The sequence below is a fragment of the Arvicanthis niloticus genome, chromosome 1, assembly GCF_011762505.2.
Source record: "Arvicanthis niloticus isolate mArvNil1 chromosome 1, mArvNil1.pat.X, whole genome shotgun sequence".
NCBI classification, from domain to species: Eukaryota; Metazoa; Chordata; class Mammalia; order Rodentia; family Muridae; genus Arvicanthis; species Arvicanthis niloticus.
The window spans coordinates 83,645,173-83,668,869 of NC_047658.1; the positions used below are offsets into that span (position 1 = coordinate 83,645,173).

Below are 23,697 nucleotides of genomic sequence, written 5' to 3' on the forward strand. Positions count from 1 at the left end.
TATCCAGATAATGCCAATTTTAGCTTTATTCTAGGGGTCAATTTCTATGCATGTTATTTGTGGTATGATTTAGACCTGGTTTCCCACCACTCCAAAGCTTCATGAGTGGAAAGCTTGTATGACTGAAGTATAGGGTGATAGAACTTTTCAGAGGTGGAACCTAATGGAAAGTATTTAGGGCCTGAGGTCTCCAGCCTCTCAGTGTATTAATTCTGTCCTAAGAGGCTAGGAAAACTATAGTAGAAGTGAGCCCATGACAGTAGGCTGCAAGAGGAGGAAGTCAAGGAGCAGCAGCCGCGGCTACAGCCGCAGCCTAACTCTTTCCTGGCTTCTTGATTCCTTGAACACACAAATCTGCCTCCTTGCACTTTAACCAGTTACCATTCCACTTTTCTGTCACATAGTACGACAACCAGCAGGGGCTCACAGAAAACCAGCAACTATGCTGTTTGGACTTTCAAGTCACTGAATCTTAAATAAACCTATTTCTCTTCTATATTGCCCAGTGCCCAGGATTTCGTGATAATAACACAAAATAGACTAAGACAATAATACTTTTCTAATAATACTTGAAGCTCTATATTTTGGGTTCTCTACATCTCTTTAAAACCGTGGGTCCTAAAGTTATGCACTACTCACTGAAAAGAATTGCCATATGTTCTCACAAAATGTCACAACAAGAGGAGAGGACACTGATTCTTTGTCATGTAGTACTTTTACTTATCCTTAATCACACTTGGAGATTTTGTTCATTTGCTTAACAAACAGAGGCAGGCTCTGTGGTGAATTTTTTTTTACTCTAACAGCTGGCAGGCTGAGAAAAGAGGAACAAGAATCAAAGCCAGCCTTGGTATATAGTAAGATCCTGCCTCAAACAAACAAAACCACAACCACAAAAGCTCTATAGTGATCACCAACAATGATAGTGTCGCCCCTAAAAAAAAGTACCCCTACAAGCTTACAAATAATCTTGCTTGACCTTGTTCAGTCATCTGTTGGCACAATCTGTCTCTCCTTGGATGGGCACCTTCCAGGAGGAGGAGACTACAGGAAGGAAACACAAGCTCTGTGCTGTGATCATTTCTGACCCTAAAAGGGATTGAAACTATATTTTTTTTCTGGTAGTTCTTCAACCACCCAGGTGGGATAGAGGCTGCCCCTCACTGTGTGTGCCAATAAGCACAGTACAGTCTGCTGAAACATCAGGCTCCTATCTCTTTTTCTATCTTGAATCTCTTTACACAGTCTCAGAAATCTAACAACCAGCGTGTTGCATTCAGAAACCTGTATGATATTCCTTTTTAAACTTTCTAAAAGAACAAGCATAATATTCATTGTAACAAGTGAATAATTTTAACGTTATTAGAAAAAGGTTTTTTAAAAACTCCCATCCCCCAGACAAGAACATTGAATAGCCTCAATGAAGTTTTCAACATTTTTGTATTTATTACAATGTATATGCATACATGTTCCTGCATACACAGAAGTATTAGGAGAAAAAAAAGAAAGACAACAAATTCAGGTTTTAACACTAAATGAACTAGGAGCTCACTCCTGGGCTCACTGCAGAGAAATTACATTTGCTGAGGACTGTCAGAACCACATGAAACAGTCAGGCTGTTCAATCTGCTTGCCTATTCTTTGGCTAGATCAAATACACATGAGACTTTGCATTTGAGTTCTTTATATAACATAGTCAAGATATCAATCCCCTGGCAGATTAATAGATGGCAAAGAACTTCTTCTGAAGGCCAGCACTTCACTCTGTTGATTATTTCTTTTGCTGTATAGAGCTTTCTAGTTTTGTGTAATCTCATTTATTAATACTTGTTATTGTCTCTTGGGCTATTAGACTCCTATTTGGAAAGACAAAATCCTGAAGTGCTTCCCCTATTTTTCCCGTGGTAACTTGAAACTTTCAAGTCTTGCATTAATATACTTAATTGGTTTTGACTTGATTTTTGCTCGGGAAAGGGGTGAAGAATCTGGTTTCATTCATCTATGTGTACATATCCATTTCCTCACAGCATGTGTTGGGGTGACCATCATTTTCCCAAGAGATGATTTTGGCCCCTTTGCCCAATAGAAAATGTCAGTAGCTGAGCTGGTTTGTTTCTAGGTCCTCTCTTCTGTTCTGGGATCATTGTGTCTGCTTTTGTGTCAGTGGCCAGGGTTTTATTGCGGCCATGTGAATGGTATATTTGAGTATCAGGCACTATGACCCTCCCAGCATTGCTCTTTCTACTAAGATTGCTTTAACTCTTGGGGGTCTTTTGTGTTTCCATGTGAATTTCAGGACTTTTATCTGTTTCTGTACAGAACTTTATAGAGTTTTGGTGGGGGCTGCAGGGACTCTGTGTTAATTACTTTGGAAATAAAGCCAGTTCCATCATATTGGTTCTTATGCATTAACATGGATGTCTTTCCTTATTCTAGTGTATTCTTCAGTTTCCTTCTTCAGTATTTCATAAGGTTTTTCTTTTTTGCAGAAGTCTTTCGCCAACATATTCAGCTTATTCCTCAATATGTTTTATGACTGTTGTGAATGGACTATTTTTCTTGATTGATCTTTCTAGACAAATTCATTACTGACCTTGTTGTTGGTTTTGTATCCCACAACTTGGCTGAAATCTAATGATCTGAAAGTGCTCATTAGATCTAAAAGCTTTTTGATGGGGTCTTTGGGGACCTTTAAGTATCAGATCATATCATCTGTAAGTATGAATAATTTGATTTTCCTACCTATATATCATTTCTTTCTTTGTCTTGGCTCATTGCTCTAAGGATTCAAGCACTGTATTGAATGTGAGTGGGCAGAATAGACACCCCTGTCTCATTTCTGACACTTTCAGAAATGACTTTCAGGTTGTCCCTAGTTAGTCAGAATTTGCCTTAGATTTGCCTACTGAGAAATATTCTTCTAATTCCTAGTTTCCTTGGAGATTTCATCATAAATAGTATTAGACTTTGCCAAAGGTATTTTTACATCTATTGACATGACCACGTGCTTCCTATTTCTGAATTTATGTGCTGGGTTATAATGCAACCAACTTGATTGTGCTTGTGAAACTTTTGCTCAGGGAAGGGGGAGGGTCTCATTTCATTCATCTACATGTAAATATCCATTTCCCCACACCATTTGTTGAAGTGGCCATGGTTTCTCAAGTAGTTGATTTGGGCTACTTTGTTCAACAGTAAATTTCTGTAGCTGAGTGACTTCATTTCTAGATCCTCTATTCTGTTTCAGTCTTTCTAGGAAATTTGGCTTGTAAGTAATTTAAGAATTTTTGTATCTATGTTCATCAGAAAAATTGGCCTGTAGTTTTCTTCTCTGCTGTATCCTTGTTTATTTTTGGTTTCTGGATAATGTTCATATAGTGAGTTGGATGGAATTCCTTCCTTTCTGTTTTATGGAATAGTTTCAGGAGCATCTGTGTTATTTCTATTTTAAGATAATTGATAGAATCTAACATCAAATTCATCTAGTGATGGGCTTTTCTTGATTGGAAGTCACTTTATTATTGCTTCAGTCTTGTTGCTTATTATAAATCTATTTAAATTATCTATATCCTCCTGATTTAATTTTGATAGGTTACATATTTCTATTAAATTGTCCATTTCTTCTAAAGTTTCAAGATTTTCCTTAATGACCAACTAGATTCCTTTTAATACTTGTTATAATAGCCTAGAAAGGATTTGTTGTTTACTCTTTTTCTTCTACAATGACAACTATCAATGTTTTAAATACAAATTGACCTATTGATCTATATCCAGATATGAAGAATACAAACACAGAAATGTCTTATCAATCTGATTAATACAGAACATATAAAATTATTGGAAACTACAACTTTCTAGTTACACACTAATTATCCCACATGATCATCTGTAATTAGACTTTGGGATTTGTACCTAACTGAGTTTAACCCATAATGAAACAGATATTTTACTTGCTTTTGATTTATTTGAATTTATCCTTCTAATATACTCAATTGTATGCTCTCCATCTCATGTGTTGAAACTCTTAACTCCCAATAGAACTAACTGTATTTGAAATTGAGGCCTATAGTAAAGTATGCTAGTGAGCTTTCTGTCACTGTAACAAAATATTTGAGATAATTAACTAAGAAAGAAAAAAGCTTTATTGTGGCCCAGAATTTTTAAGGTTCTGATTCAGCTATTACTATTTTCTTTGCTGTAGCCTTATGGTAACATAGCACTGTGTCAGGAGTATGTACCTGAAATAAACCATTTACATTAGGATTAACGGACCTTGAATTCATGGACCTCTGTGGGTCATTTGACATCCAAACTCTAGCAAGCCATAAGGGTGGGGCTGGTCCTGTAGGATTTGTGTTCATATTAGAAAAGACAAAAGAGAGCCTAGACTTTCTCTTTGCCTACCATGGCAGACACAGTAGTAAGACTTCCATCTGCAAATCAGGAAGACAGCCCTTACCAGGAATAGAGCACTTCTAACCTTGGGTTGGGACCTCTAGCTTTCAAAAAAGTGAGAAATACACTTCTACAGGTACTATGCTTGTACAATCTTTCTCTGCAGTTTATTATGGCAGCCTGAGTAGACCCTGGCAATTCTGCTGTTCTCGTCTCTAATTTCTGCTATTGAGTACTTAGTTTTTCAAATGTATTTATTTGATGCTTTTCCCCTTTTCTATAAAATGTCTGGGCTAAGATATAAGAGTCAGTACAAGAGTGTTTGCCTATATGTACAAGGATATAGATTCAATGCCCAGTAATAAAAAAAATACAATAATTAAAAGTATTTTTAAAGGGCTCGAGAGATGGCTCAGCAGTTGGGAACTCTGGCTGCTCTTTCAGAGGATCCAGGTTCAGTTCTCAGAACCCACATGGGAATTCACAACTGCCTGTGGCTCCAGATCCAAGGGATCCAACACCTTCACACAGACATACACACAAGCAAAACATCAATACATGTAAAATAAAAATAAAATTATTTTTAAAATAAATGTAAAATAAAATAAAAATAAATTTTAAAATAATAAACACTACTCTGTCTGATGTTTTATAACCATTAAATTCTCAATACTACATTTTAATACTTTCCACAATATCAGTCCTTTAATTAATGTTTTACAATTTCTGAATATGTGACTCTTTTTTCTCATTTTACCTACTCATCATATTGACCTGAGTTAATTACACTAAGAATTCAGTATGACTTTAAAATCTGTTAAGATTATTTTGTTGTCTAATATATGTTCAATTTTAAGTATATTCCATGCATAAATAAAAGGGATAAATGTAGCCTGTTGGTGGATAAATGTGCATTGAATTGACTTACTGCATTATTTTCAAATCTCTTGTATCATTACTATATCATATCTGCTTGATAAATACCAAGGAAGAAGTGTTAGGATTATCTCTCAATTTCTCCTTTCAGTTCTAAGAACTTTGCAATGATATATGCTGAAGTCAAATTCAGTTAAAAGAGTACACATTTAAAAGTTTAATATGGAGCTGGGCAGTGATGGTACACAGCTTTAGTCTCAGCACTTGGGAAGCAGAGGCAGGCAAATCTCTGTGAGTTCAAGGCCAGCCTGCTCTTTAGAACTAGTTCCAGGACAGCTAGAGCTACACAGTGTAACCCTGTCTCAAACAAACAAACAAACAAACAAACAAACAGTTTACTACGGACCAGAGAGATGGCTCAGTGGTCAAGACAGCTTGCTGCTCCTCCATAGAACCTGAATAAAATTCTCAGCACCCATATTATTTGGCTCACAACTGTCTGTTATCCAGCTACAGGGGATCCGACACCTTCTGGCCTCTGAGCCTTATGTATACATAAGTATACATAAGTAAAAATTGAATCTTTTTTTCTTTTCTTTTCTTTTTTTTTTTTTTCAAGACAGGGTTTCTCTGTGTAGCTCTGGCTGTCCTGGAACTCACTCTGTAGACCAGGCTGGCCTCGAACTCAGAAATCCACCTGCCTCTGCCTCCCAAGTGCTGGGATTAAAGGCGTGTGCCACCCACCACCACCCGGCCTAAAATTGAATCTTTTTAAAATGACATTTTAATATTCTGAATTATGTATGATACTATATACCTATAATCCCAGCATTCAAAGGGCTGAAGGCAGGAGGATCACCAATTTGAGGCCAACAGAGGCAACGCAGTGAGATCCTGTCTCACAAACAAATTAAATTTTGATCTACTGTTGTTTCATAACTTTTATTTTTAATTTTTCTTTTTTCTACCATATATAGTTCTTTTCATTTTAATATAATTATTCCCATTCTTATTTTGTAGCAACATGTTTCATTTTAAATAAAAACAATCATTTGTATTTGAGGTGAAAGTCTTTTTAAACATTGAAAAATAGTAGTCTGTTCTTTTACTATCATATAATTACTTTATTAATGATTACTATTTCTGCAGTTTGCAACTTCTATGACTGTAGTTACAGTGTAGTTACAGATTTTTCTCTAATTCTATTTAGCTGAAATATTTTTCACATACTCTATTTTTCACCCTGTCTTTGTTTCATAAATAGCTCCATAAGTCCCACATATATATCTGACATCATCAGATAATATGCAATAAGCAGTATTATGTCTGTAGTTTGCGGCTACTGCATCATCATTCTCTGTTGTGTGTCCTGCTGAGCTGTTTCTTCTTTTGTTCACTTACTCTTGCCTCAGGATTCCCTGGACTACTGTGTTTTGATTTCAGTTATTCTGACTGTACTTCTAAGACAAGGTTGAAGGAATGAAGTAAAAACAGACCTCCTGCTCTCTTTTCAGGTCTTAGGGAGACATTTTTGATGTTCACGTCCAGTATGATGTCAGCTATGGGCCTCTTTGTGGCCTCTCTCTGCCATCAACCTATATTCAATCTCTCCTGGGGTTTTCTCAGGCTACTGGATTTTAAGGAATGCTTTTCTACATCTACTGAGATGACACGTGGTTCTTACCCACCATTCTGCTAATGTGAGGTATCATATTAATGGGTTTGCCTGTATTGAACCTTCCTTGAACTCTGGCGATTAATATGCTTAATCATGGCATCACATCCTCCTGTGCTCTATTGGGTAGGGTTCTGTTCAGGATTTTTTTCAGCTATGTTATCTATGAATATTTGTCCACAGCTTTCATTTTGGGGTGTGGTGTCAGATTTTGTTGCCAGAAAACTGTCTTTACAGAATATGTTTGGAGGAAAGAATTTCTCCTCATTGACATTTTGGAATACTTTGATTAAAAACTGGCATCAATTCTAAAACGTTGAATAAAAATGTAGCAATGAGTCTCTCATTGCTTCTCCATGGCCCTGGACTTTTCTGTGTTGAGAGACCTTTAATTATTCATCAGGGATTGTTGGGGGAACACTCTCTCTCTCTCTCTCTCTCTCTCTCTCTCTCTCTCTCTCTCTCTGTGTGTGTGTGTGTGTGTGTGTGTGTGTGTGTGTGTGAGATAACACATGCTTGTGGATGTCAGAGGACAACTTGTGGAAGTCAGTTTTGTCCTGCCACCATGAGGTTCTGAGGAGACATCTCAGGTCCCCAGGCTTGGTTGCAAGCATCTTTACCTGCTAAGCCATCTCAGAGCCCATTCCTCCATTTCCAAAGGATGTCTTTACTGCATATAGTAATTCTTTCCCCATCAGCACTGTGAATAACCCCTCCTACTTCCCCATGGTCTACACTGTGACTTCCACAGAAAAGTAGGCTGTCAAGTAGAAACACCCTTATGTCCCTACCCCAGCTTTTTTTTTCTTTTTGCTACTTTGAGGTTCTTTATCTTTTTTGTTGTTGTTGTTTTGTTTTTTGTTTGTTTTTCGAGACAGGGTTTCTCTGTGTAGCCCTGGCTGTCCTGGAACTCACTCTGTAGACCAGGCTAGCCTCGAACTCAGAAATCCTCCTGCCTCTGCCTCCCAAGTGCTGGGATTAAAGGTGTGTGCCACCACCGCCCGGCTGAGGTTCTTTATCTTTAAACTTTATTATGACATGTCGTAGGGTAGACTTGGTTGAATTCTATCTGAATGGTGTCCTTTTACATTCGTGTACCTGGGTATTTACATCTTTCTCTAGGTCATCCTTTTTTAACATGTTTACTATTCCTTTGGTAAGGTCAGGGCTCACTTGACACCTAACAGCCTGAATACTACCAGTATGATCCATACATGCAATTCTCTTCAAAATACTTGCTCTTTTAAGGCTGTACCAGACTTCCTGTGAGTCCTTCAATATTCCTCATTCTTGGGGCTTTTTTTCCTCCTTCAACTGTTTTTAAATAGCCCATCTTGGATCTCAAAGATTATTTCTGTTTGATGTATCCTGCTATAGTGCCTTCCATTGTGCTTATCATTTCATTGATGTGTTCTACTATGAGCGCCTTCCACTGTGTTTATCATTTTATTGAGTGTACTTTTTAGTTCAAAGATTACTGTTTGATATTTTTTATTACTTCAATCTTTCTGTTAAGTCTCTCTAATAAAAGCACTGAGTTGCTTTCTCTGAGTTTTCTTGAAATCTCTAGGTTTTCTTAAAACAACTCTTTGAAACATTTTTTGCCCAAAGTTCATACATAATGACAGTTTTATGAACAGTTTTTGCTGCTTCATTTCAATCTGTTAGGTAGGATGCTACTGAAACCATGTTGGTATATGAAGATGTTTCTACTTTGAAGAGCTGGTTATTTATTCTAATCTTTGTAGTCTGGACTTGTGTCTGTCCTCCTAGAAATTCTAAGCAGGGTGCTTCCTGTCACAGTAAGTCATTGCCACTATCTCAGTATTTGATGCATCCGCTGACAAGGTTTCCTGTAGCTACACTCAGTGTACTGCTACTATTTCAGCACTAGAGGGATCTCCAAGCCCACATTTGCCAAAAATCCAGCTCACATGTTGTTTAGGGGGTTCTGAGGGAGTGCTTTTAGAGGGTCAGTGCATTCTTGTATGCCTCCACAGGGAAGATTCAACACATCCAAATCAATAAATGTGGTACATCACCCAACAGAACCAAGGATTAACCACCATAGACCATCTCCACAGATTCAGAAAAAGTATTCCTTAAAATTCACCATCCATTCATTTAAAAAAAAAAAAAAGACAATTTAGCTACTTCAGCTTATAACATAAAACTAAATGTGGAAATGGTGAACACTTTCTCTCTAAACTCTGGACAAGTCAAGCATACATACTTCTACCCTTTTTCTTCTATGGTGTTGAACAGAACTCCAGAGTCTGGAACATGCTATATCCACAATCACCAGTGCACAATCCAATGCTTTCCCACATTTTCAATCAATATAATCCTGAAGTCTTCACCAACACTATTGAACAACAGAAGTAAACAGAGGGCATCAAAACCAGAAAGAGGGAGTCAAACTTCCTCTGTTCAGAAAACATGATATGGAAAACCCTAGTGACCTAACAAACACCTGCCAAACTAATAAATGTCACAATGTTGAAGGACATAAAACTAAATATACAAAAATAAGTAGTGTTTTTATAAACTAATAACTTTTTGTAATTAGGAAATCAATCTTACTCAAAATAACTAGTAAGTACATAAATAACCTAGGAATAAATGTAACTAAGGAAGTAAAATATCTGTACAACTAACATGATGAGAGGCTGGGAAGGATCTCAGTCTGTAACTACATTCCTGGCAAGCATGAGGACCTGAGTTTGAGACCTAGAACCCACATCTTTTAAAAAGAAAAATTTGGAAGCTGGAGAGGTGATGCCAAAAGTTAAAAGCGCTTGCTAGCTTTTACAGAGGACTCTGGTTTGGTTCCCTGCACTCATGTCAGGCAGCTCCTAACTACCTGTACTCCAGTTCCAGGGGATTCAGTGCCATCTTCTGGACTCCATAGGTACCTGCACATATGTGGCAGACACACACATGCACACACACAAATTAAAAATAAAGACACAATCTTGGGGGTTGGAGTAATGGCTCAGTGGTTAAAATTGCTTGCCGCTCTTCTAGGGGATCTAAGTTGAGTTCCCAAATACCAATGATGGGCAGCTTACAATTTTCTGAAACCCCCATTACAAGTGAGTGGATAGATTTCTGGCCACTACAGGCATCCAAACACATGGCATCTACACACTCAGACACACAGACATAAATAAAAATTAATATAAACAAGTAAATAAAAATCTCTTTTTAAAAGCATAAAGGTGATTGGCCCCTCAGGAGTGACATCGGAGGTTGACCTTTGGTCTCCACATGCACAAGTACAGACAATCATGAGCACACACACAAGCACACCCACAAAAAAATGATAAAAACGCTATTGAGAGCCACTAAATAGGAACCACAGAATAGTTCAGTGGGAGAGTTCATTCTGAGCATATAAGGCTTGGGTTCAATCTCAAAAACTAAGAGATAAAAGCAAAGAGGGGTATTGAAGAGAACACATAAAACCATGAAAAAGACATGTCATATTCATAGACTAGAATAACCAATACTCTTAAAATACCCATACTTTATATTTGCTGCAATCTTTTCAACACATCAGTGACATTTTTCACTTTCACATAGAAATATAATCCTCAAATATGAACCAAAACTACACTGAGGCTCCATCTCAGCTTAGTTAAAATGTCTGTCTTCAAAAAATCAAAGAAGCCTTACAGGATGGCACTTTATATATCACTAGTGAGAATATAAATTAGTGCAACCACTATGAAAGTTAGTATGGAAGATCCTCAAAAGTTTAAAAATAGAAAGACAGTATGATCCAGCTGTAGCCTTCCTAGGTTATTATTCCTAGGTTACAGAGAGTCTAAGTCAGTGTCCCACAGAGACGCAAGCACATCTATATTAACTGCTTCAACTAGTCACAGTAGCCTAGCAGTAACAGATGGAAGGATTAGATAACTATGGCACATATGCACTGTGGAATTCTGTTGTGAAAAGACTGAAATCATGGCATCTTCAGAAAAATAGATATAACTGAAAATCATGAAGCAATAAGCCAAACTTATAAAAACAAATATCACATTTTTTCTCATATGTATAATCTAAAGTATGTGTGTGTGCATATCTATGACATGAAGGTGGAAAGTATCATTGAGAGGAGAAGAAGAAGTCTAAGGGGAGTGGAAGGAAAGCAGGAAAAAGCAATGGAGCCTGTGTTCTGAAAGCAGAAGAGACTATTTGGGAAAAGGAAGGGGACCAGCGAAAATGGAGCAGAGACAGAGAAGGACAAGTGGGCAAATAAGAACAAGGCATGCTTTTAGGTGTATGCATGACAATGACACCAAGAAAGTCATTTCTTTGTTTGCTAAACTAAAAGTTAGTTCAAAAAATAACTGAAACTAGAAACAACTTGAATGCTCTTCAGCAGCAGTGAGATCTCTGTACAATAGAATACAACTCAACAGAGATAGGACCCAAGCCACACAAAACTCAAGGACAAGGGTGCAGGTCAAAGGCATGTGCCGAATAAAATTATTCCCCTTATAGGATTGTCAACAAGAGGCAAGACTTAATGTCAGGGAAAATGTCTTATTAAAGCACTGAGAAGGGAGAAGGCTTGGTGAAATACATTGACTTGAATACATTGTTTTGTGTCCTGATTGTGGCAATGGTTGTATGGAACTGTACATACACCAGAAACTAGAAATACACTAGGTCATCAAAATGTTTTATGTTGTGCTAAGATTACGTGTTTCCAGTAGAAATCGAATGTAAGTATGCCCGAGGCGAGGCTTGGACTCCCTGGAGAACACGGCCAGCACTATTGCTCTCCTTCGCCTCCCACTTCAGTCTTTGAATTTTACCTCTCTCAGAAACTTGGCTACATATTTAAATGTCTTTATCCATACATGAAATGTAAAGGGCTTCAGAAGTCTGTCTACTTGTGCATACATATAGATGCATAGTTACTGTAAGGATCTGAAGAGTGGAGCCTGTTCTGCTGTGGTCCTCTATAACTTAACTTTTTACCTATGGCTACCATGTCATAAGAATTCTTCCCCAGTTAAAGGATAAACTTAATTAAACACAGTTCAACTCTTCTGAATAATGTAAGGTATAACATTATAGGAAATATTTTTGGAATATGATGACAACTTAAGGTTACTCAGATGTTAGGTTTTAAAATCATTATTTAACAGAAAAAAAAAAAAAGTATCTATTTTCCATGAAGCAAACAAGAGACTGAGATCATCTGGATTTCAGTCCCTGATCATTACTCACATGAAAATTACAATCTGCCAATCATGAAAAGGTTCTTCTCTTTCACCTGTTAGACAGCAATTAACCCACCAATCAGATGTCCACACTTCATAATTTTCATCCCTGTGTCAAGCACTACCTTCTCCTTATAATCTTCTTTCTAATTAAAATGAAAGATCAGGGAGCTGGTTCAGCAGCTAAGAGTACAAACAGCTCTTCCAGAGGACTGAGGTTTCCTTCCCAGCATCCATATGGTGGCTTACAACCATCTGTAACTCCAGTCACAGGGAATATGGCACTGTCTTCTGACCTCTGCAGGGGCCTCCATGTGGTTGGTTCACAGGCATGCATACAGGCAAAACACCCATTTACATAAAATAGGAATAAATAAATCATTTTTGAAAAAATGAAAAAAATGATAGGTCACGGAGGGTGACAAATAGTCTGACCGACCTATTCCTAACCTCCTGGAATTAAATAAGATTACATCAAATAAAGGCACTGTCTCTGTGACATGGTGAAGTCACAGAAGGAGGAAATGGAACCAGAAAAGTAACCAGGAATGCCCGAGCAACTAGAACAAACCAGGGCATTATCATAACCTTTCTCTGTGTAATTTAGGTCCTATTCTCCACCGCTAACTCAGATTTTATTTCTTTTTACGCTCAGCTACACACATTTAACACAAGCATACTCACTCAAATGTGTTGAGTATTTTCTGAGGAAGAGGGCTTTATCATTTGACATGCTGGGGATGAGCCTGGCTGATGCATGCTAGACATTCCTGTATCCCTGAGGTCTATCCCTAACCCTTTCACTCTTAGTTTCAACTCTCCTGCCTTTCTTTCTTTCATCCACTCAGTAGAATATATCTAAAGAGAATTAAACCATAAGGCAGGCTGGCTTGTTTGTTTGTTTGTTTGTTTGCTTGCTTGCTTATTTGTTTGTTTGTTTGAAGAGAGACACTCTGACTGAGTTGCTTGGGTTGACCTGAAACTCCTGTTCTCAAGCAACCCTTCCTTAGCCTCTGAAGTACCTGGAATTACAGATTCACACCACCATATCCAGCTGTAGACTTGTGAATTTTTCTTTAAAACATCCTTTGCCAAAAGGGATTGTGGTACACAAATCCTAGTGCTCAGGAGACAAAAGTAGGTAGATCTCTGTGAGTTTAAAGGCAGCCTGGGCTACATATCAGAAACCCTGTCTCAAACAAAGAAACAACAACAACAAAATACTTACTGGGGATTCTAGCTACTCCTCTGTCCTATTCCCAGAGATGTCCAGTTCTTAAAACTAAAAGGCTTTCTCTCCACAAATACACCCAACCATTCCAGTGTATGCCACTTGACAGCCCAGCCTCAGCTTACTGCACTTATCTTGAGCATCTCTAGTGTCCCTTCTCCAGCGTCCTGTACACACCACAGACAACGGTCTATGATAATGCTACTTATATACTGTCCTCTTCTCAAATTTAAAGCATTCAGTAAAGCCTAGTTCATCTGTAGAAATGTGCCCCATCACAGCTTTAGAAAGTTTTGTCAAGCCCTCAAATAAACCCACATGCTCATTAGAAACAACTCCCACTTCCCAATTGCACCTCAACAATAACAGTCTATTTTTCATCTGTAGATTCACTTATTCTGGCCATTTCATTAAGTGGCATCACATACTATGTAGCCTTTTGTGACTACATTCAATGTCATAAATTTTGCCTTATAATTCTCCTTTGTTACTAATATGCACAATTTATTTGTCCTCTAGGTTTAAGCTCACTGAAAAAAAAAAAAGAATATTTAGGATCGCCTTCAATATTCTTCATAAAGCAATTGAAAAACAACTATTGAAACTGAGTAAATAGATTTCTTTTACTATAGTTATTTTTTACTTTTTAATCTCATTGATCTTACTCCCTGAATATCGACATATTACTTCTTATTATGACTACTTTATTTTTCTACATAGAAAGTTAATAACCCTCCAAAATTAAGAGAACATCAAGAAAGAGGAAGAAGAAAAACTTTTAAGAGCAGCAGACTGGGAAAGTGTGTTGTGAAACTCCATCTTCTGGGCATGCCCATTGCAAACTCATGAACTCATGGCAGACATGATTACCTGTACAAGATGGGGTCTGTGAACACTCCACCATGGATGGTGTAGAAGTTCAGGAGGATGTACTTCACAGGAACTATTGATATTTAATCATTGCTGGGTAAGGGAGAGCCATTTTTTTCAGTGGTAAAGCCACTGTTAAGTTGTCAATGCAACAGCAAACAGCAGCCACTTATGCTCATGCAAGCAACTTGATTAAATTCAGCGGGTCACACAATCAAAACCAAAACAGATCAAAACACATGAAAGTAATGGGGGGAGTTGCTGGGAAGAAGAGGTTTAACAGAAATGGGAGGGGTGAGAGAGTAATTGGGGTGAAAGTAACCAGATACAGTGTGTGTGTGTGTGTGTGTGTGTGTGTGTGTGTGTGTGTGTGTGTGTGTGTGTGAACTGTCAGATAATTTTCAAAATTTTAGATAAAAGACTGACAGAATACTGGGGCAGTGTTGGGTTACACCTTTAATCCCAGCACTGAGAGTCAGAGGTAAGCCTGTTCTACAGAATGCGTTCCAGGAAAGCCAGGGCTACACAGAGAAACTGTCTCGAAAAACCAAAAGGATGGTAGAGAAGATTGACAGAGAATGTCTCTGCTCCTCTTCAATAGTTAGGCCTTCTGTTGTTGTTATTATTGTTGTTGTTATTATTGTTGTTGTTGTTGTTGTTGCTGCTGCTGCTATTGTTTTAACAGTTATCATGGGGCAGGGGGAATATGGAGGTCACAGGACAGCTTGAAGGAGTTGGTTCTCTCTTTACCATGTGAATCTAGGGTGTAGAGCTTAGGTCATTGAGTCTGGTAGCCAATGTCCTTAACCATCTAGTTGGCTTCTTTTATTTATTTGGATTCTCTTGTCTTAGGTTGGTTCTTTCTTTGGCTTACTAATTCACCAATTACTAATGTAGATCTGCTTTTACTTACCTTTCTCAGCCTGTACTCAAAGCTAGAGTAGACAAAAAGGGGGGACTCTTAAAACTTAAACTACTTTACTTATTTAAAATGATAATAATGTTCATCCCTTCATCCTATAAATATTTATTAAGAATATACTATGTATCACACATACCTGAATAGGCAATGAGAATATAATATTAAACAAAATAAGTCAGGTCTTTGCTCATAGAACTCTTATTATAAAGATACTTAATAAGCGAGGCACAATAAATAAAATAGTTACAGATATGAGTGGAAAGAATAAAACAGGTTGTAATACTAGAGAAAGTGGAGATGGACCATCCCAGGATCCCAGAAACTTTTAATAGTCATTCCTATAATTCTATAGCTGTGTGTGTGTGTGTGTTTCTGTATGTGTGTTTCTATGTCTGTTTCTGTTTCTCTCTGTCTCTGTGTCTCTATGTCTTTCTGTCTGCCTCTCTCTTTCTCTCTCTCTCTCTCTCTCTCTCTCTCTCTCTCTCTCTCTCTCTCTCTCACACACACACACACACACACACACACACACACACACGACCTATATTGCAAGCTGGTACAACCACTCTGGAAATCAGTCTGGCGGTTCCTCAGAAAATTGGACATAGCATTACCTGAGGACCCAGCTATACCACTCCTGGGCATATACCCAGAAGATGCTCCAACATATAACAAGGACATATGCTCCACTATGTTCATAGCAGCCTTATTTATAATAGCCAGAAGTTGGAAAGAACCCAGATGTCCTTCAACAGAGGAATGGATACAAAAAATGTGGTACATTTACACAGTGAAATATTACTCAGCTTTTAAAAACAATGAATTCGAGAAATTCTTAAGTAAATGGATGGAACAAGAAAATATCATCCTGAGTGAGGTAACCCAATCACAAAAGAAAACACATGGCATTCACTCACTGATAATTGGATATTAGCCCAGAAGCTTGAAATACCCAAGATTCAACTCACAGACCACATGAAGCTCATGAAGAAGGAAGACCAAGTATGGGTACTTCGGTCCTTCTTAGAAGGAGTAACAAAATACTCAAGGGAGCAAATATGGAGACAATGTGTGGGACAGAAACTAAAGGAGGGGCCACCTGGAGACCATTCCACCTGGGTATCCATCCCATGTGCAGTCACCAAAGGTAGACCCTGATGTGGATGTCAGGAAGTGCATGCTGACAGGAGCCTGATACAGCTGTCTCCTTAGAGGTCTGCCAGAGCCTGGCACATTCAGAGGCGGATACTCACAGCTAACCATTGAACTGATCAAGGGGTTCCCAATAGAGGAGTTAGAGAGAAGACTGAAGGAGCTAAAAGGGTTTGAGGAGAGCAACAATACCAACCAACCAGAGCTCCCCAGGGTCTAAACCACCAGCCTGGGAGCACATAGGGAGGGACCCATGGCTCCAGCTGTATATGTAGGGGAGGATGGCCTTGTTGGGCATAGGTGGGAGAAGAGATCCTTGGTCCCATGAAGGCTAGATGCCGAGTGGGGGGGAATTTGAGGGTGGGGAGGTGGGAGTGGGAGGAGGTGGGGGCACAACCTCATAGAAGCAGGAGGAGGGGGAATGGGATAGGGGGGTTCCTGGGCGGAGTGGAGTATGGGGTAAGGGGACAACATCTGAAATGTAAATAAAATATCCAATTGAAAAAAAAAAAAAAAAGTTTTAACCCAGGCTTACATGCTGTGAGCCCTACTCCCCAGCTGGTGGCACTATTTTGGGAAGCTGTAGAAGCTATTGCAGGCTGAGCCTAGCAGAAGGAAGCAGCTTACTAACATGGGCCCCTGCCAGTAAATTATCCTGGCTTCTTCCTGCTGTCCTCTCTGCTTCACAGCCACAGACTAAGCAGCTTCTGCCACAGTGGCCTTCCCCAACACAATGAACTGAAATCATTGCACAAGTACACTTTTCTTCTCTGCTCTTCCACAGCAACAAGAAAAGTAACTACTGAAATGCTTAGGTAATAAAAACTACATTACAAGTCTATTTAACTCTAGGGCTAAGTCTTAGTTCAGTGGTATAGTAAATTCCTAGCATGTATAAAGCCCTGAATTAGATCTCTCAAAACAGTCATTTTTTAAAAATCTAACTGTAATATCACTAATATCCATAATTTCACAAATTGACAATTTTTAGATAATTATACTTAAAAGTGTAATTCTTTGATTAAAAAGTAATCATAACTTCAATCAATTTCAATTTAACCTATGGTTTCTATTGATAAGCTTTAAGAACAGCATTTGCTTTGATTATTCTAGATACAGTAAAAAATTAAATTATCTTCCATTGAATCAGTAAAACTTTTATACTTTTTGATAAATTAGTTGTTTAAAACACTTTATGTCCTCTTTACAACAACATCTGATAAGTTTTATTCTAGGCACACATTTCCTTATCTGATTTTTTTTTGTTTGTTTGTTTACTTACTTACTTACTTATAGACAAGGTCTCACTAGGTAGCACAGCAGGCCTGGAGCTCACTGTGTAGAGCAGGCTGGTCTCAACTCAGAGCCTGCCTGCCTCTACCTCTGTCTCTCTCTGTCTCTCTCTGTCTCTCTCTGCCTCTCTCTGCCTCTCTCTGCCTCTCTCTGCCTCTGCCTCTGCCTCCTAGCCCCGGCTGCCGGATTCTGTTGAGCTCACTGTCATTCCTTCTCCCACATTACCACTTCACTTCTGGGGATGGGATATTTTACTTTTCAAAAGCCTGAAATAGGCATGTGTGAACAAATTTATCTTTCCATAACAATATTATCACTGTAAATAAGTAATCTAGTTCAACTGAGACAAGTCTCTCCCATTATGTGGCTCAAACTGGACTCCAACTTATTGTTATCCTGGCAAGGTGACTTGAGTGCTGGGATTATAGGCAAACTGCCATGTCCAGTCAAGGCTGGAGCTAAAGTAGGGGTCTTCTTTCCATTGTAGCCCAGTTCTTCCTCTTTCTCGGGAATACTTCAAAATGATGCCCCGCATCCCAAAAAGTCACAAATTTAAGCAAGTACACTAATTCTAATTTTTTTTGTTTAGCTAAGAAAAAAAGATATAGTTCATTTTAAATGTGAAACATGGTATACTATTCAAATCATGTCTGTGTGTCAAAGAAAATAACAAACTTAATGAGGAATGTAAAAAATAAAATAAAGAACAAGGAGAACCCATTAGTTTAAAGATACAAGGAGCAGCCAAAGATGACAAACACGCCTGAAATTCAAAACATGGTGGGAGAGGTAGTAGGCACCGAAACACATAAATCGGTGTTTTGAATTCTCTTTCTCTGTGGGTATAATTGTACCTTATTTTCTTATAATGATTTATTGAGGTAAATATTCTGTATGGTTTAACAGCTATGGCTTCAAAGTGTCAGGCACAAGCTCTCCTTTATTCATGAGGCAGCTGAGTATTGGGATGTGAATTCACTTCTGTATTCTGGGACTTGGCAAAGTTTGTTTTAAGGTCCTTATAAAGAATTCATGTTGATGCAGTCTATTCAAATGTGAAAAACACTGTGCTGTAATGAGTGAAATAGAAAACCTTTACAGTAATTCTGTAGAAAAAAAGTAAATAAACTGAAGTAAGACACACAGAATTACTTTTAGCAAAGTACAGAATGCCCCTGCATTAATCTTAATATACCTTTTCAGGTTTAGGAGATGCCTACAATCACTGGGTGACAGTTAAACTGGGGAGCAAAATTAATATTAAGAAAAAAAGTAAAATGATAAGAATTAGAATAAAACTTAGTAATAGTCACCTGAAAGTCTTCTGGGCTGATGTTCAATATGCACAGACTGCTGTTCTGGGACCAAAGTCTATCTAAAAGCAACTAGTAAGGACAACCGCATGCCAGATAGAAATTTCTTTGTTTTGAAAGGGGAAATAAGTAATTTACCAGATACATCTGCTTTAAAAGTCCCATGCCAATAGAAGTTAGACACAGATACGTAAAACACAGAGGGACTTTAGAAACTCATCAGTCTGCTTGTCTAAGCCAAGCCTTTATATAAGAAACTCATAGTTTTGCTAGGATATATATATACCTTAAATATATAGCCTATATGAACAGTAGCTCCTGGTGCATCCCTACTCTTACCTATAGGCCACAGTAGCACTGTGATTCTAGGACCCAAGTTGATTACCAGCACCCATGGCCATCAACTCACAAAGGCCTCTAACTCCAACTCCAGAGAATTTGATACCTTCTTCTAGTCTCCAAGGCCACCACCTACACTCACATGAACATTACTCACACAGAGATAGACATATACACAGTTAAAAACTAAAAGTAAATTTTAAAAAGAAACTTACATTTTCTTTCTTTCTTTTTTTTCTTTTTTCTTTTTCGGTTTTTTGAGACAGGGTTTCTCTGTGTAGTCCTGGCTGTCCTGGAACTCATTCTGTAGACAAGCCTGGCCTCGAACTCAGAAATCTGCCTGCCTCTGCCTCCCAAGTGCTAGAATTAAAGGTATGCGCCACCACTGCCCAGCGAAACCTACATTTTTAATGGGATTCTTTCTTGTCGAGAAAGATACATTGTGCTTTTGTTCAGTTGAATGAAAGAGGAAGAAAACTAATAAATGGCATTTTTTATTATACAAGATAAGAATAATAGATGGACAGGTAGATAAATAACAGATAATAGATAGATAATAGGTAGAATAAAAAGAATTTTCTAAAAATATTGCCTGCAAGATACTATGCATTATTTTATAGTTTAATTTATAAAGGTCTAGGATAGTTATGCATGGAGCAGATTATCAGTACATAAGACCTTAAATTAGATAATTTAAAGTTAGTAACTTAAAATGGCTCTGGAGAAGTTTTTATCACTATTCAGATGATCTCAACACTCCCAGAATAATAGCTACTTTGCAAACAAATAACACAATATTAATAAATATAAAGCCTGGTGCTTTGACACTACTTTCAGCCAAAGCACACAGCACTCTACTTAACACAGTTTCTAGCCAGAGACTCTTATCTGAAAAACACTGGTGTCATAGCTCGTGTTTAAATTACCCCTCCCTCATGCTTTCCATGGTTGATATGAAATGAGGAGGCAGCACCTTACCAACTCTAAAAGCAGTTTTCTGGTTATAACTTTACATTCAAATGAAGTCAAGACAATAACAGGTCTCCAAAAGGATAATAAAAAAAAAAGAGTCAGAAGAAATAGTACAGAAAGAAGATTGTGCCGTCCTGCACCTTCCAAAACCAAAACACATCACACTCATCCTCCCCTTCCATCTCTTGCTGTCAGCTCTCTGCTTCCTCTGGTAAGCACAATAAAAAAAAAACCTCGATTGATACACGGTTCACTTATAATCTACATTTAATTCACTTGCAAATGATATTTTACTTACATAACTTTGTTGTCATTATTCATCAAGTGTGTGTATACATGTGTGCACTCATGCCCAGACACTTGTGCTACAGTGCATGTGTGGAAGTCAGAGAACAATTTTCAAGAGTCAGTTCTCTCCTTCTACCTTGTAACCTTAGGGATCAAACTCAAGTTGTCAGACTTGGCAGCACCATAAAGTGAGCCGTCTTGCTTGCTCACCAATTTTTTCATGTGTCATGTTTTGTTCTTTTGAGGTAGGGCCTCATTATGTAGTTGGACTGACCTTTAACTCAACCTCCTGAGTGCTGGGATCACAAGCAAATGCAACTACACTCAGTCCAATTTGTGTGTGTGTGTGTGTGTGTGTGTGTGTGTGTGTGTGTGTGTGTGTGGTGTGTGTGTGTATTATACTGTAAAAATACTTTGAATACTCTTTTGTGTGTATACCCATCATTTTTTATGCTAACTTTAAAATTAATTTTAAAATATAGTTTAGTTCTGGAGTTTTTGTGTGCTCTGCAAGTATTCCAGTGAGTTAAGTCCTCAGCCCCAACATTTTCTCTTATAGCTTTTCACAAAACAGCAGGATTTGCAGAAATGATCTAATCTCATTGACTGGTGGCTATGCACAATCAGTTCAGTTTCAAAGGGCACCACAAAGTTAGAACAGAAAGAAACTAGTTAGTATGAACTGAGCATCTTCTGTTTGTCAGACAATTCTGGCAAACAGCTCATTATTCCTCACAAGCATGTGTGAGAAGGGGTTATCCCTTTTTCTGAAGATGATAACACCAAGACATGGTGACTTAAAATGAAGTGTTGCCTGTTATACAACTAGTAAGCATCAGAGAGCCAGAATTCAAACCAGATGCTTCCAAATGCATCTCTGCTACCTAACTACTTATCAGCACTCAATGCCACCGACAACCACTTCCTTCTTGTCTGCTCACCTCTCTTAGCCTCCAAGTACTGTACTCTCTTGCTCATTCCACCCTCACCTAGAGCCACTACCTCTTAGCTCCACCACTGAATCTGTCTCTTCTCTCTGTAAGTTCTAATGTTCCTGAGGTGCAGGCCAGAGCCTGCCGTGGCTTCTTTTGTTTCCTGCATAACTTCATCCACCATCTTGGCTTTAATACACTTCTATTTAGAATATATCACTCCCTTGCCCCTAAGAATAACAACATTTTGGGAAACAATACAAAAATAAATATACTATAAGATACAGTGCCGTTATCTGACTGAAGTCCTGGTTTGTTGATTATCTATTTCCTGTGTTAACTAATATGAAATCAAATTTGACTATTGTCTACTCAGTTATCTGTTACTCAAAGCAGAAACTCAGGAGCCAGCCATTGCTTCATTTCCATCATCTCCAATATTCTCTATAATAAACTTTCTTGGGGAAATCATATTTTGTCCCTAAAAAATGTACTTACATTTTCCTGATAGGCAGCTTAAGTCTTTAAAATTAAAACAGAATGTAAAATGTGTGCAACTGTTAAAGTAAGCAATAAGCTAGTGTGATAACTGATGCTTGTAATTTCAGCACACAAGAGGCTGAGGCACAAAGGATCACCCAGAGAGTTTCAGACCAGGTTATGCTATATAGAGCACAGAGGGAGGAAGTAAAGGAAAAACAAAGAGAGGAAGGAAGGGAAAGAGAGAGGTAACAAAGGGACAGAAGAAGGGAGGGAAGAAAGAAGAGAGGGAGGGAGGGAGGGAGGGGAAAAGGATAAAATAGGAATCAGAGAGGACTCAGGATTGATTCCCAGTACCCACATGGCAGCTCACAACTATGCAATTCTATTACAAGGGTCTGATACTCTCTTCAGATCTCAGCAGACACCAGGTATACATACACACAGGTAAAACACTCACACACATAAAATAATGATGTAATTTATTTTTTGGTTTTCCAAGAATAAAGTAAATTTTAAAAAGCAATAATAAAATATGAATTATTTTACTTTTAGCACTGTAACAGTATTCATTTCTAAAAATAGTAAATATTTCAGCTATACTATAGTTCTAAGTTTATGTATGTTTCTTATTAAACAAGAAACTTAATTGTATACAGTTGCTCTAGAAAAAAAATATCACTTCCATGAACCTTTTTATTTGACTAATTTCCCAATTATCCTATGATTACTAAATTTTCCAAGTTCCTTTTGTCAAGTTCACTGTTTTCCCCCATAAAAGCCTGATGGTTTTCTATATGGCCCCATGGTTTACCTACCAGCAGCTCTGCATGTTGTATCCTTTAATTTCCTTTGGGACTTTTTGCCCACCAGACATGGATCTTCCTATTGCTCATTCTAACATACAGATTACTTTAGAATATTCTGAACTTCTATCATCTTCAAAGTTCTAAGTTGAAAATTGTTGTTCAGAATCTGTCAAGACAGCCCTGTTAAAAAAGGTTCAAAGAGTGACATTTAGTACTGGAGTCCAGAGCACTTTTCCTGCTCATTTTAGAAACTCAAAATCCTATGGAAACCTGACCAAATGCCCATTGTTAGCATCGATCTGGATGGAATGCTGCTAAAAGCATGCTTAGCAGTAAGTCGCAGCTACCTTGTCAGCACAGAGCACCCCCATTCTATCACAAGAAGACCAAACCTCTGCTGTCTAATATGGTGCCCAATGGCTACCTGTAACTTTTGGGTACTGGACATGTGACTACTTTGACTGAGATGTGCTGTCATATTAAAATATATACTGGACTGCTGAAGAAAAGAGGGTATCTCACTAGTTGTATTTATTATGATTACATGTGATTATGATTATTATGCTTCTACTATTTTAGGAATATTGGGTCTTCTAAAACTTACGTTAACATTAATTTACCCATTTCTCTTTTACTTTTTAAAAAGACTCAATTTTTACTTCTGTGTGTGTGTGTGTTTGTGTGTGTGTGTGTGTGTGTGTGTGTGTGTGTGTGTGTTGCCCAAGGAGGCCAGAAGAGTACATAAGATCCCTAGAGCTGGAGTTACAGGTGATTGTGAGCTGCACAACCTGGGTATTAGAAATTAAACCCAGGACAGTATGTGAACTTAACCACTGAGCTATCTCTCCAGCCCCTTTCTTTTTACTTTGCACAGTATAGCTATAGAGAAATTTAAAATATCTCCATAATTAAT

General features: G+C 38.0%; 1 protein-coding gene across 1 annotated transcript in view; it reads right to left on the minus strand.

Annotated features, from left to right (window-relative positions):
- Window positions 1–23,697, minus strand: part of Sox6 (SRY-box transcription factor 6) — a 586,344-nt gene that overhangs the window by 553,541 nt on the left and 9,106 nt on the right. Inside the window, exon 3 of the mRNA XM_076941377.1 lies at window positions 22,794–22,964. The gene's annotated coding sequence lies outside the window, so the exon portion shown is untranslated. The remainder of the gene's footprint in view (window positions 1–22,793; window positions 22,965–23,697) is intronic.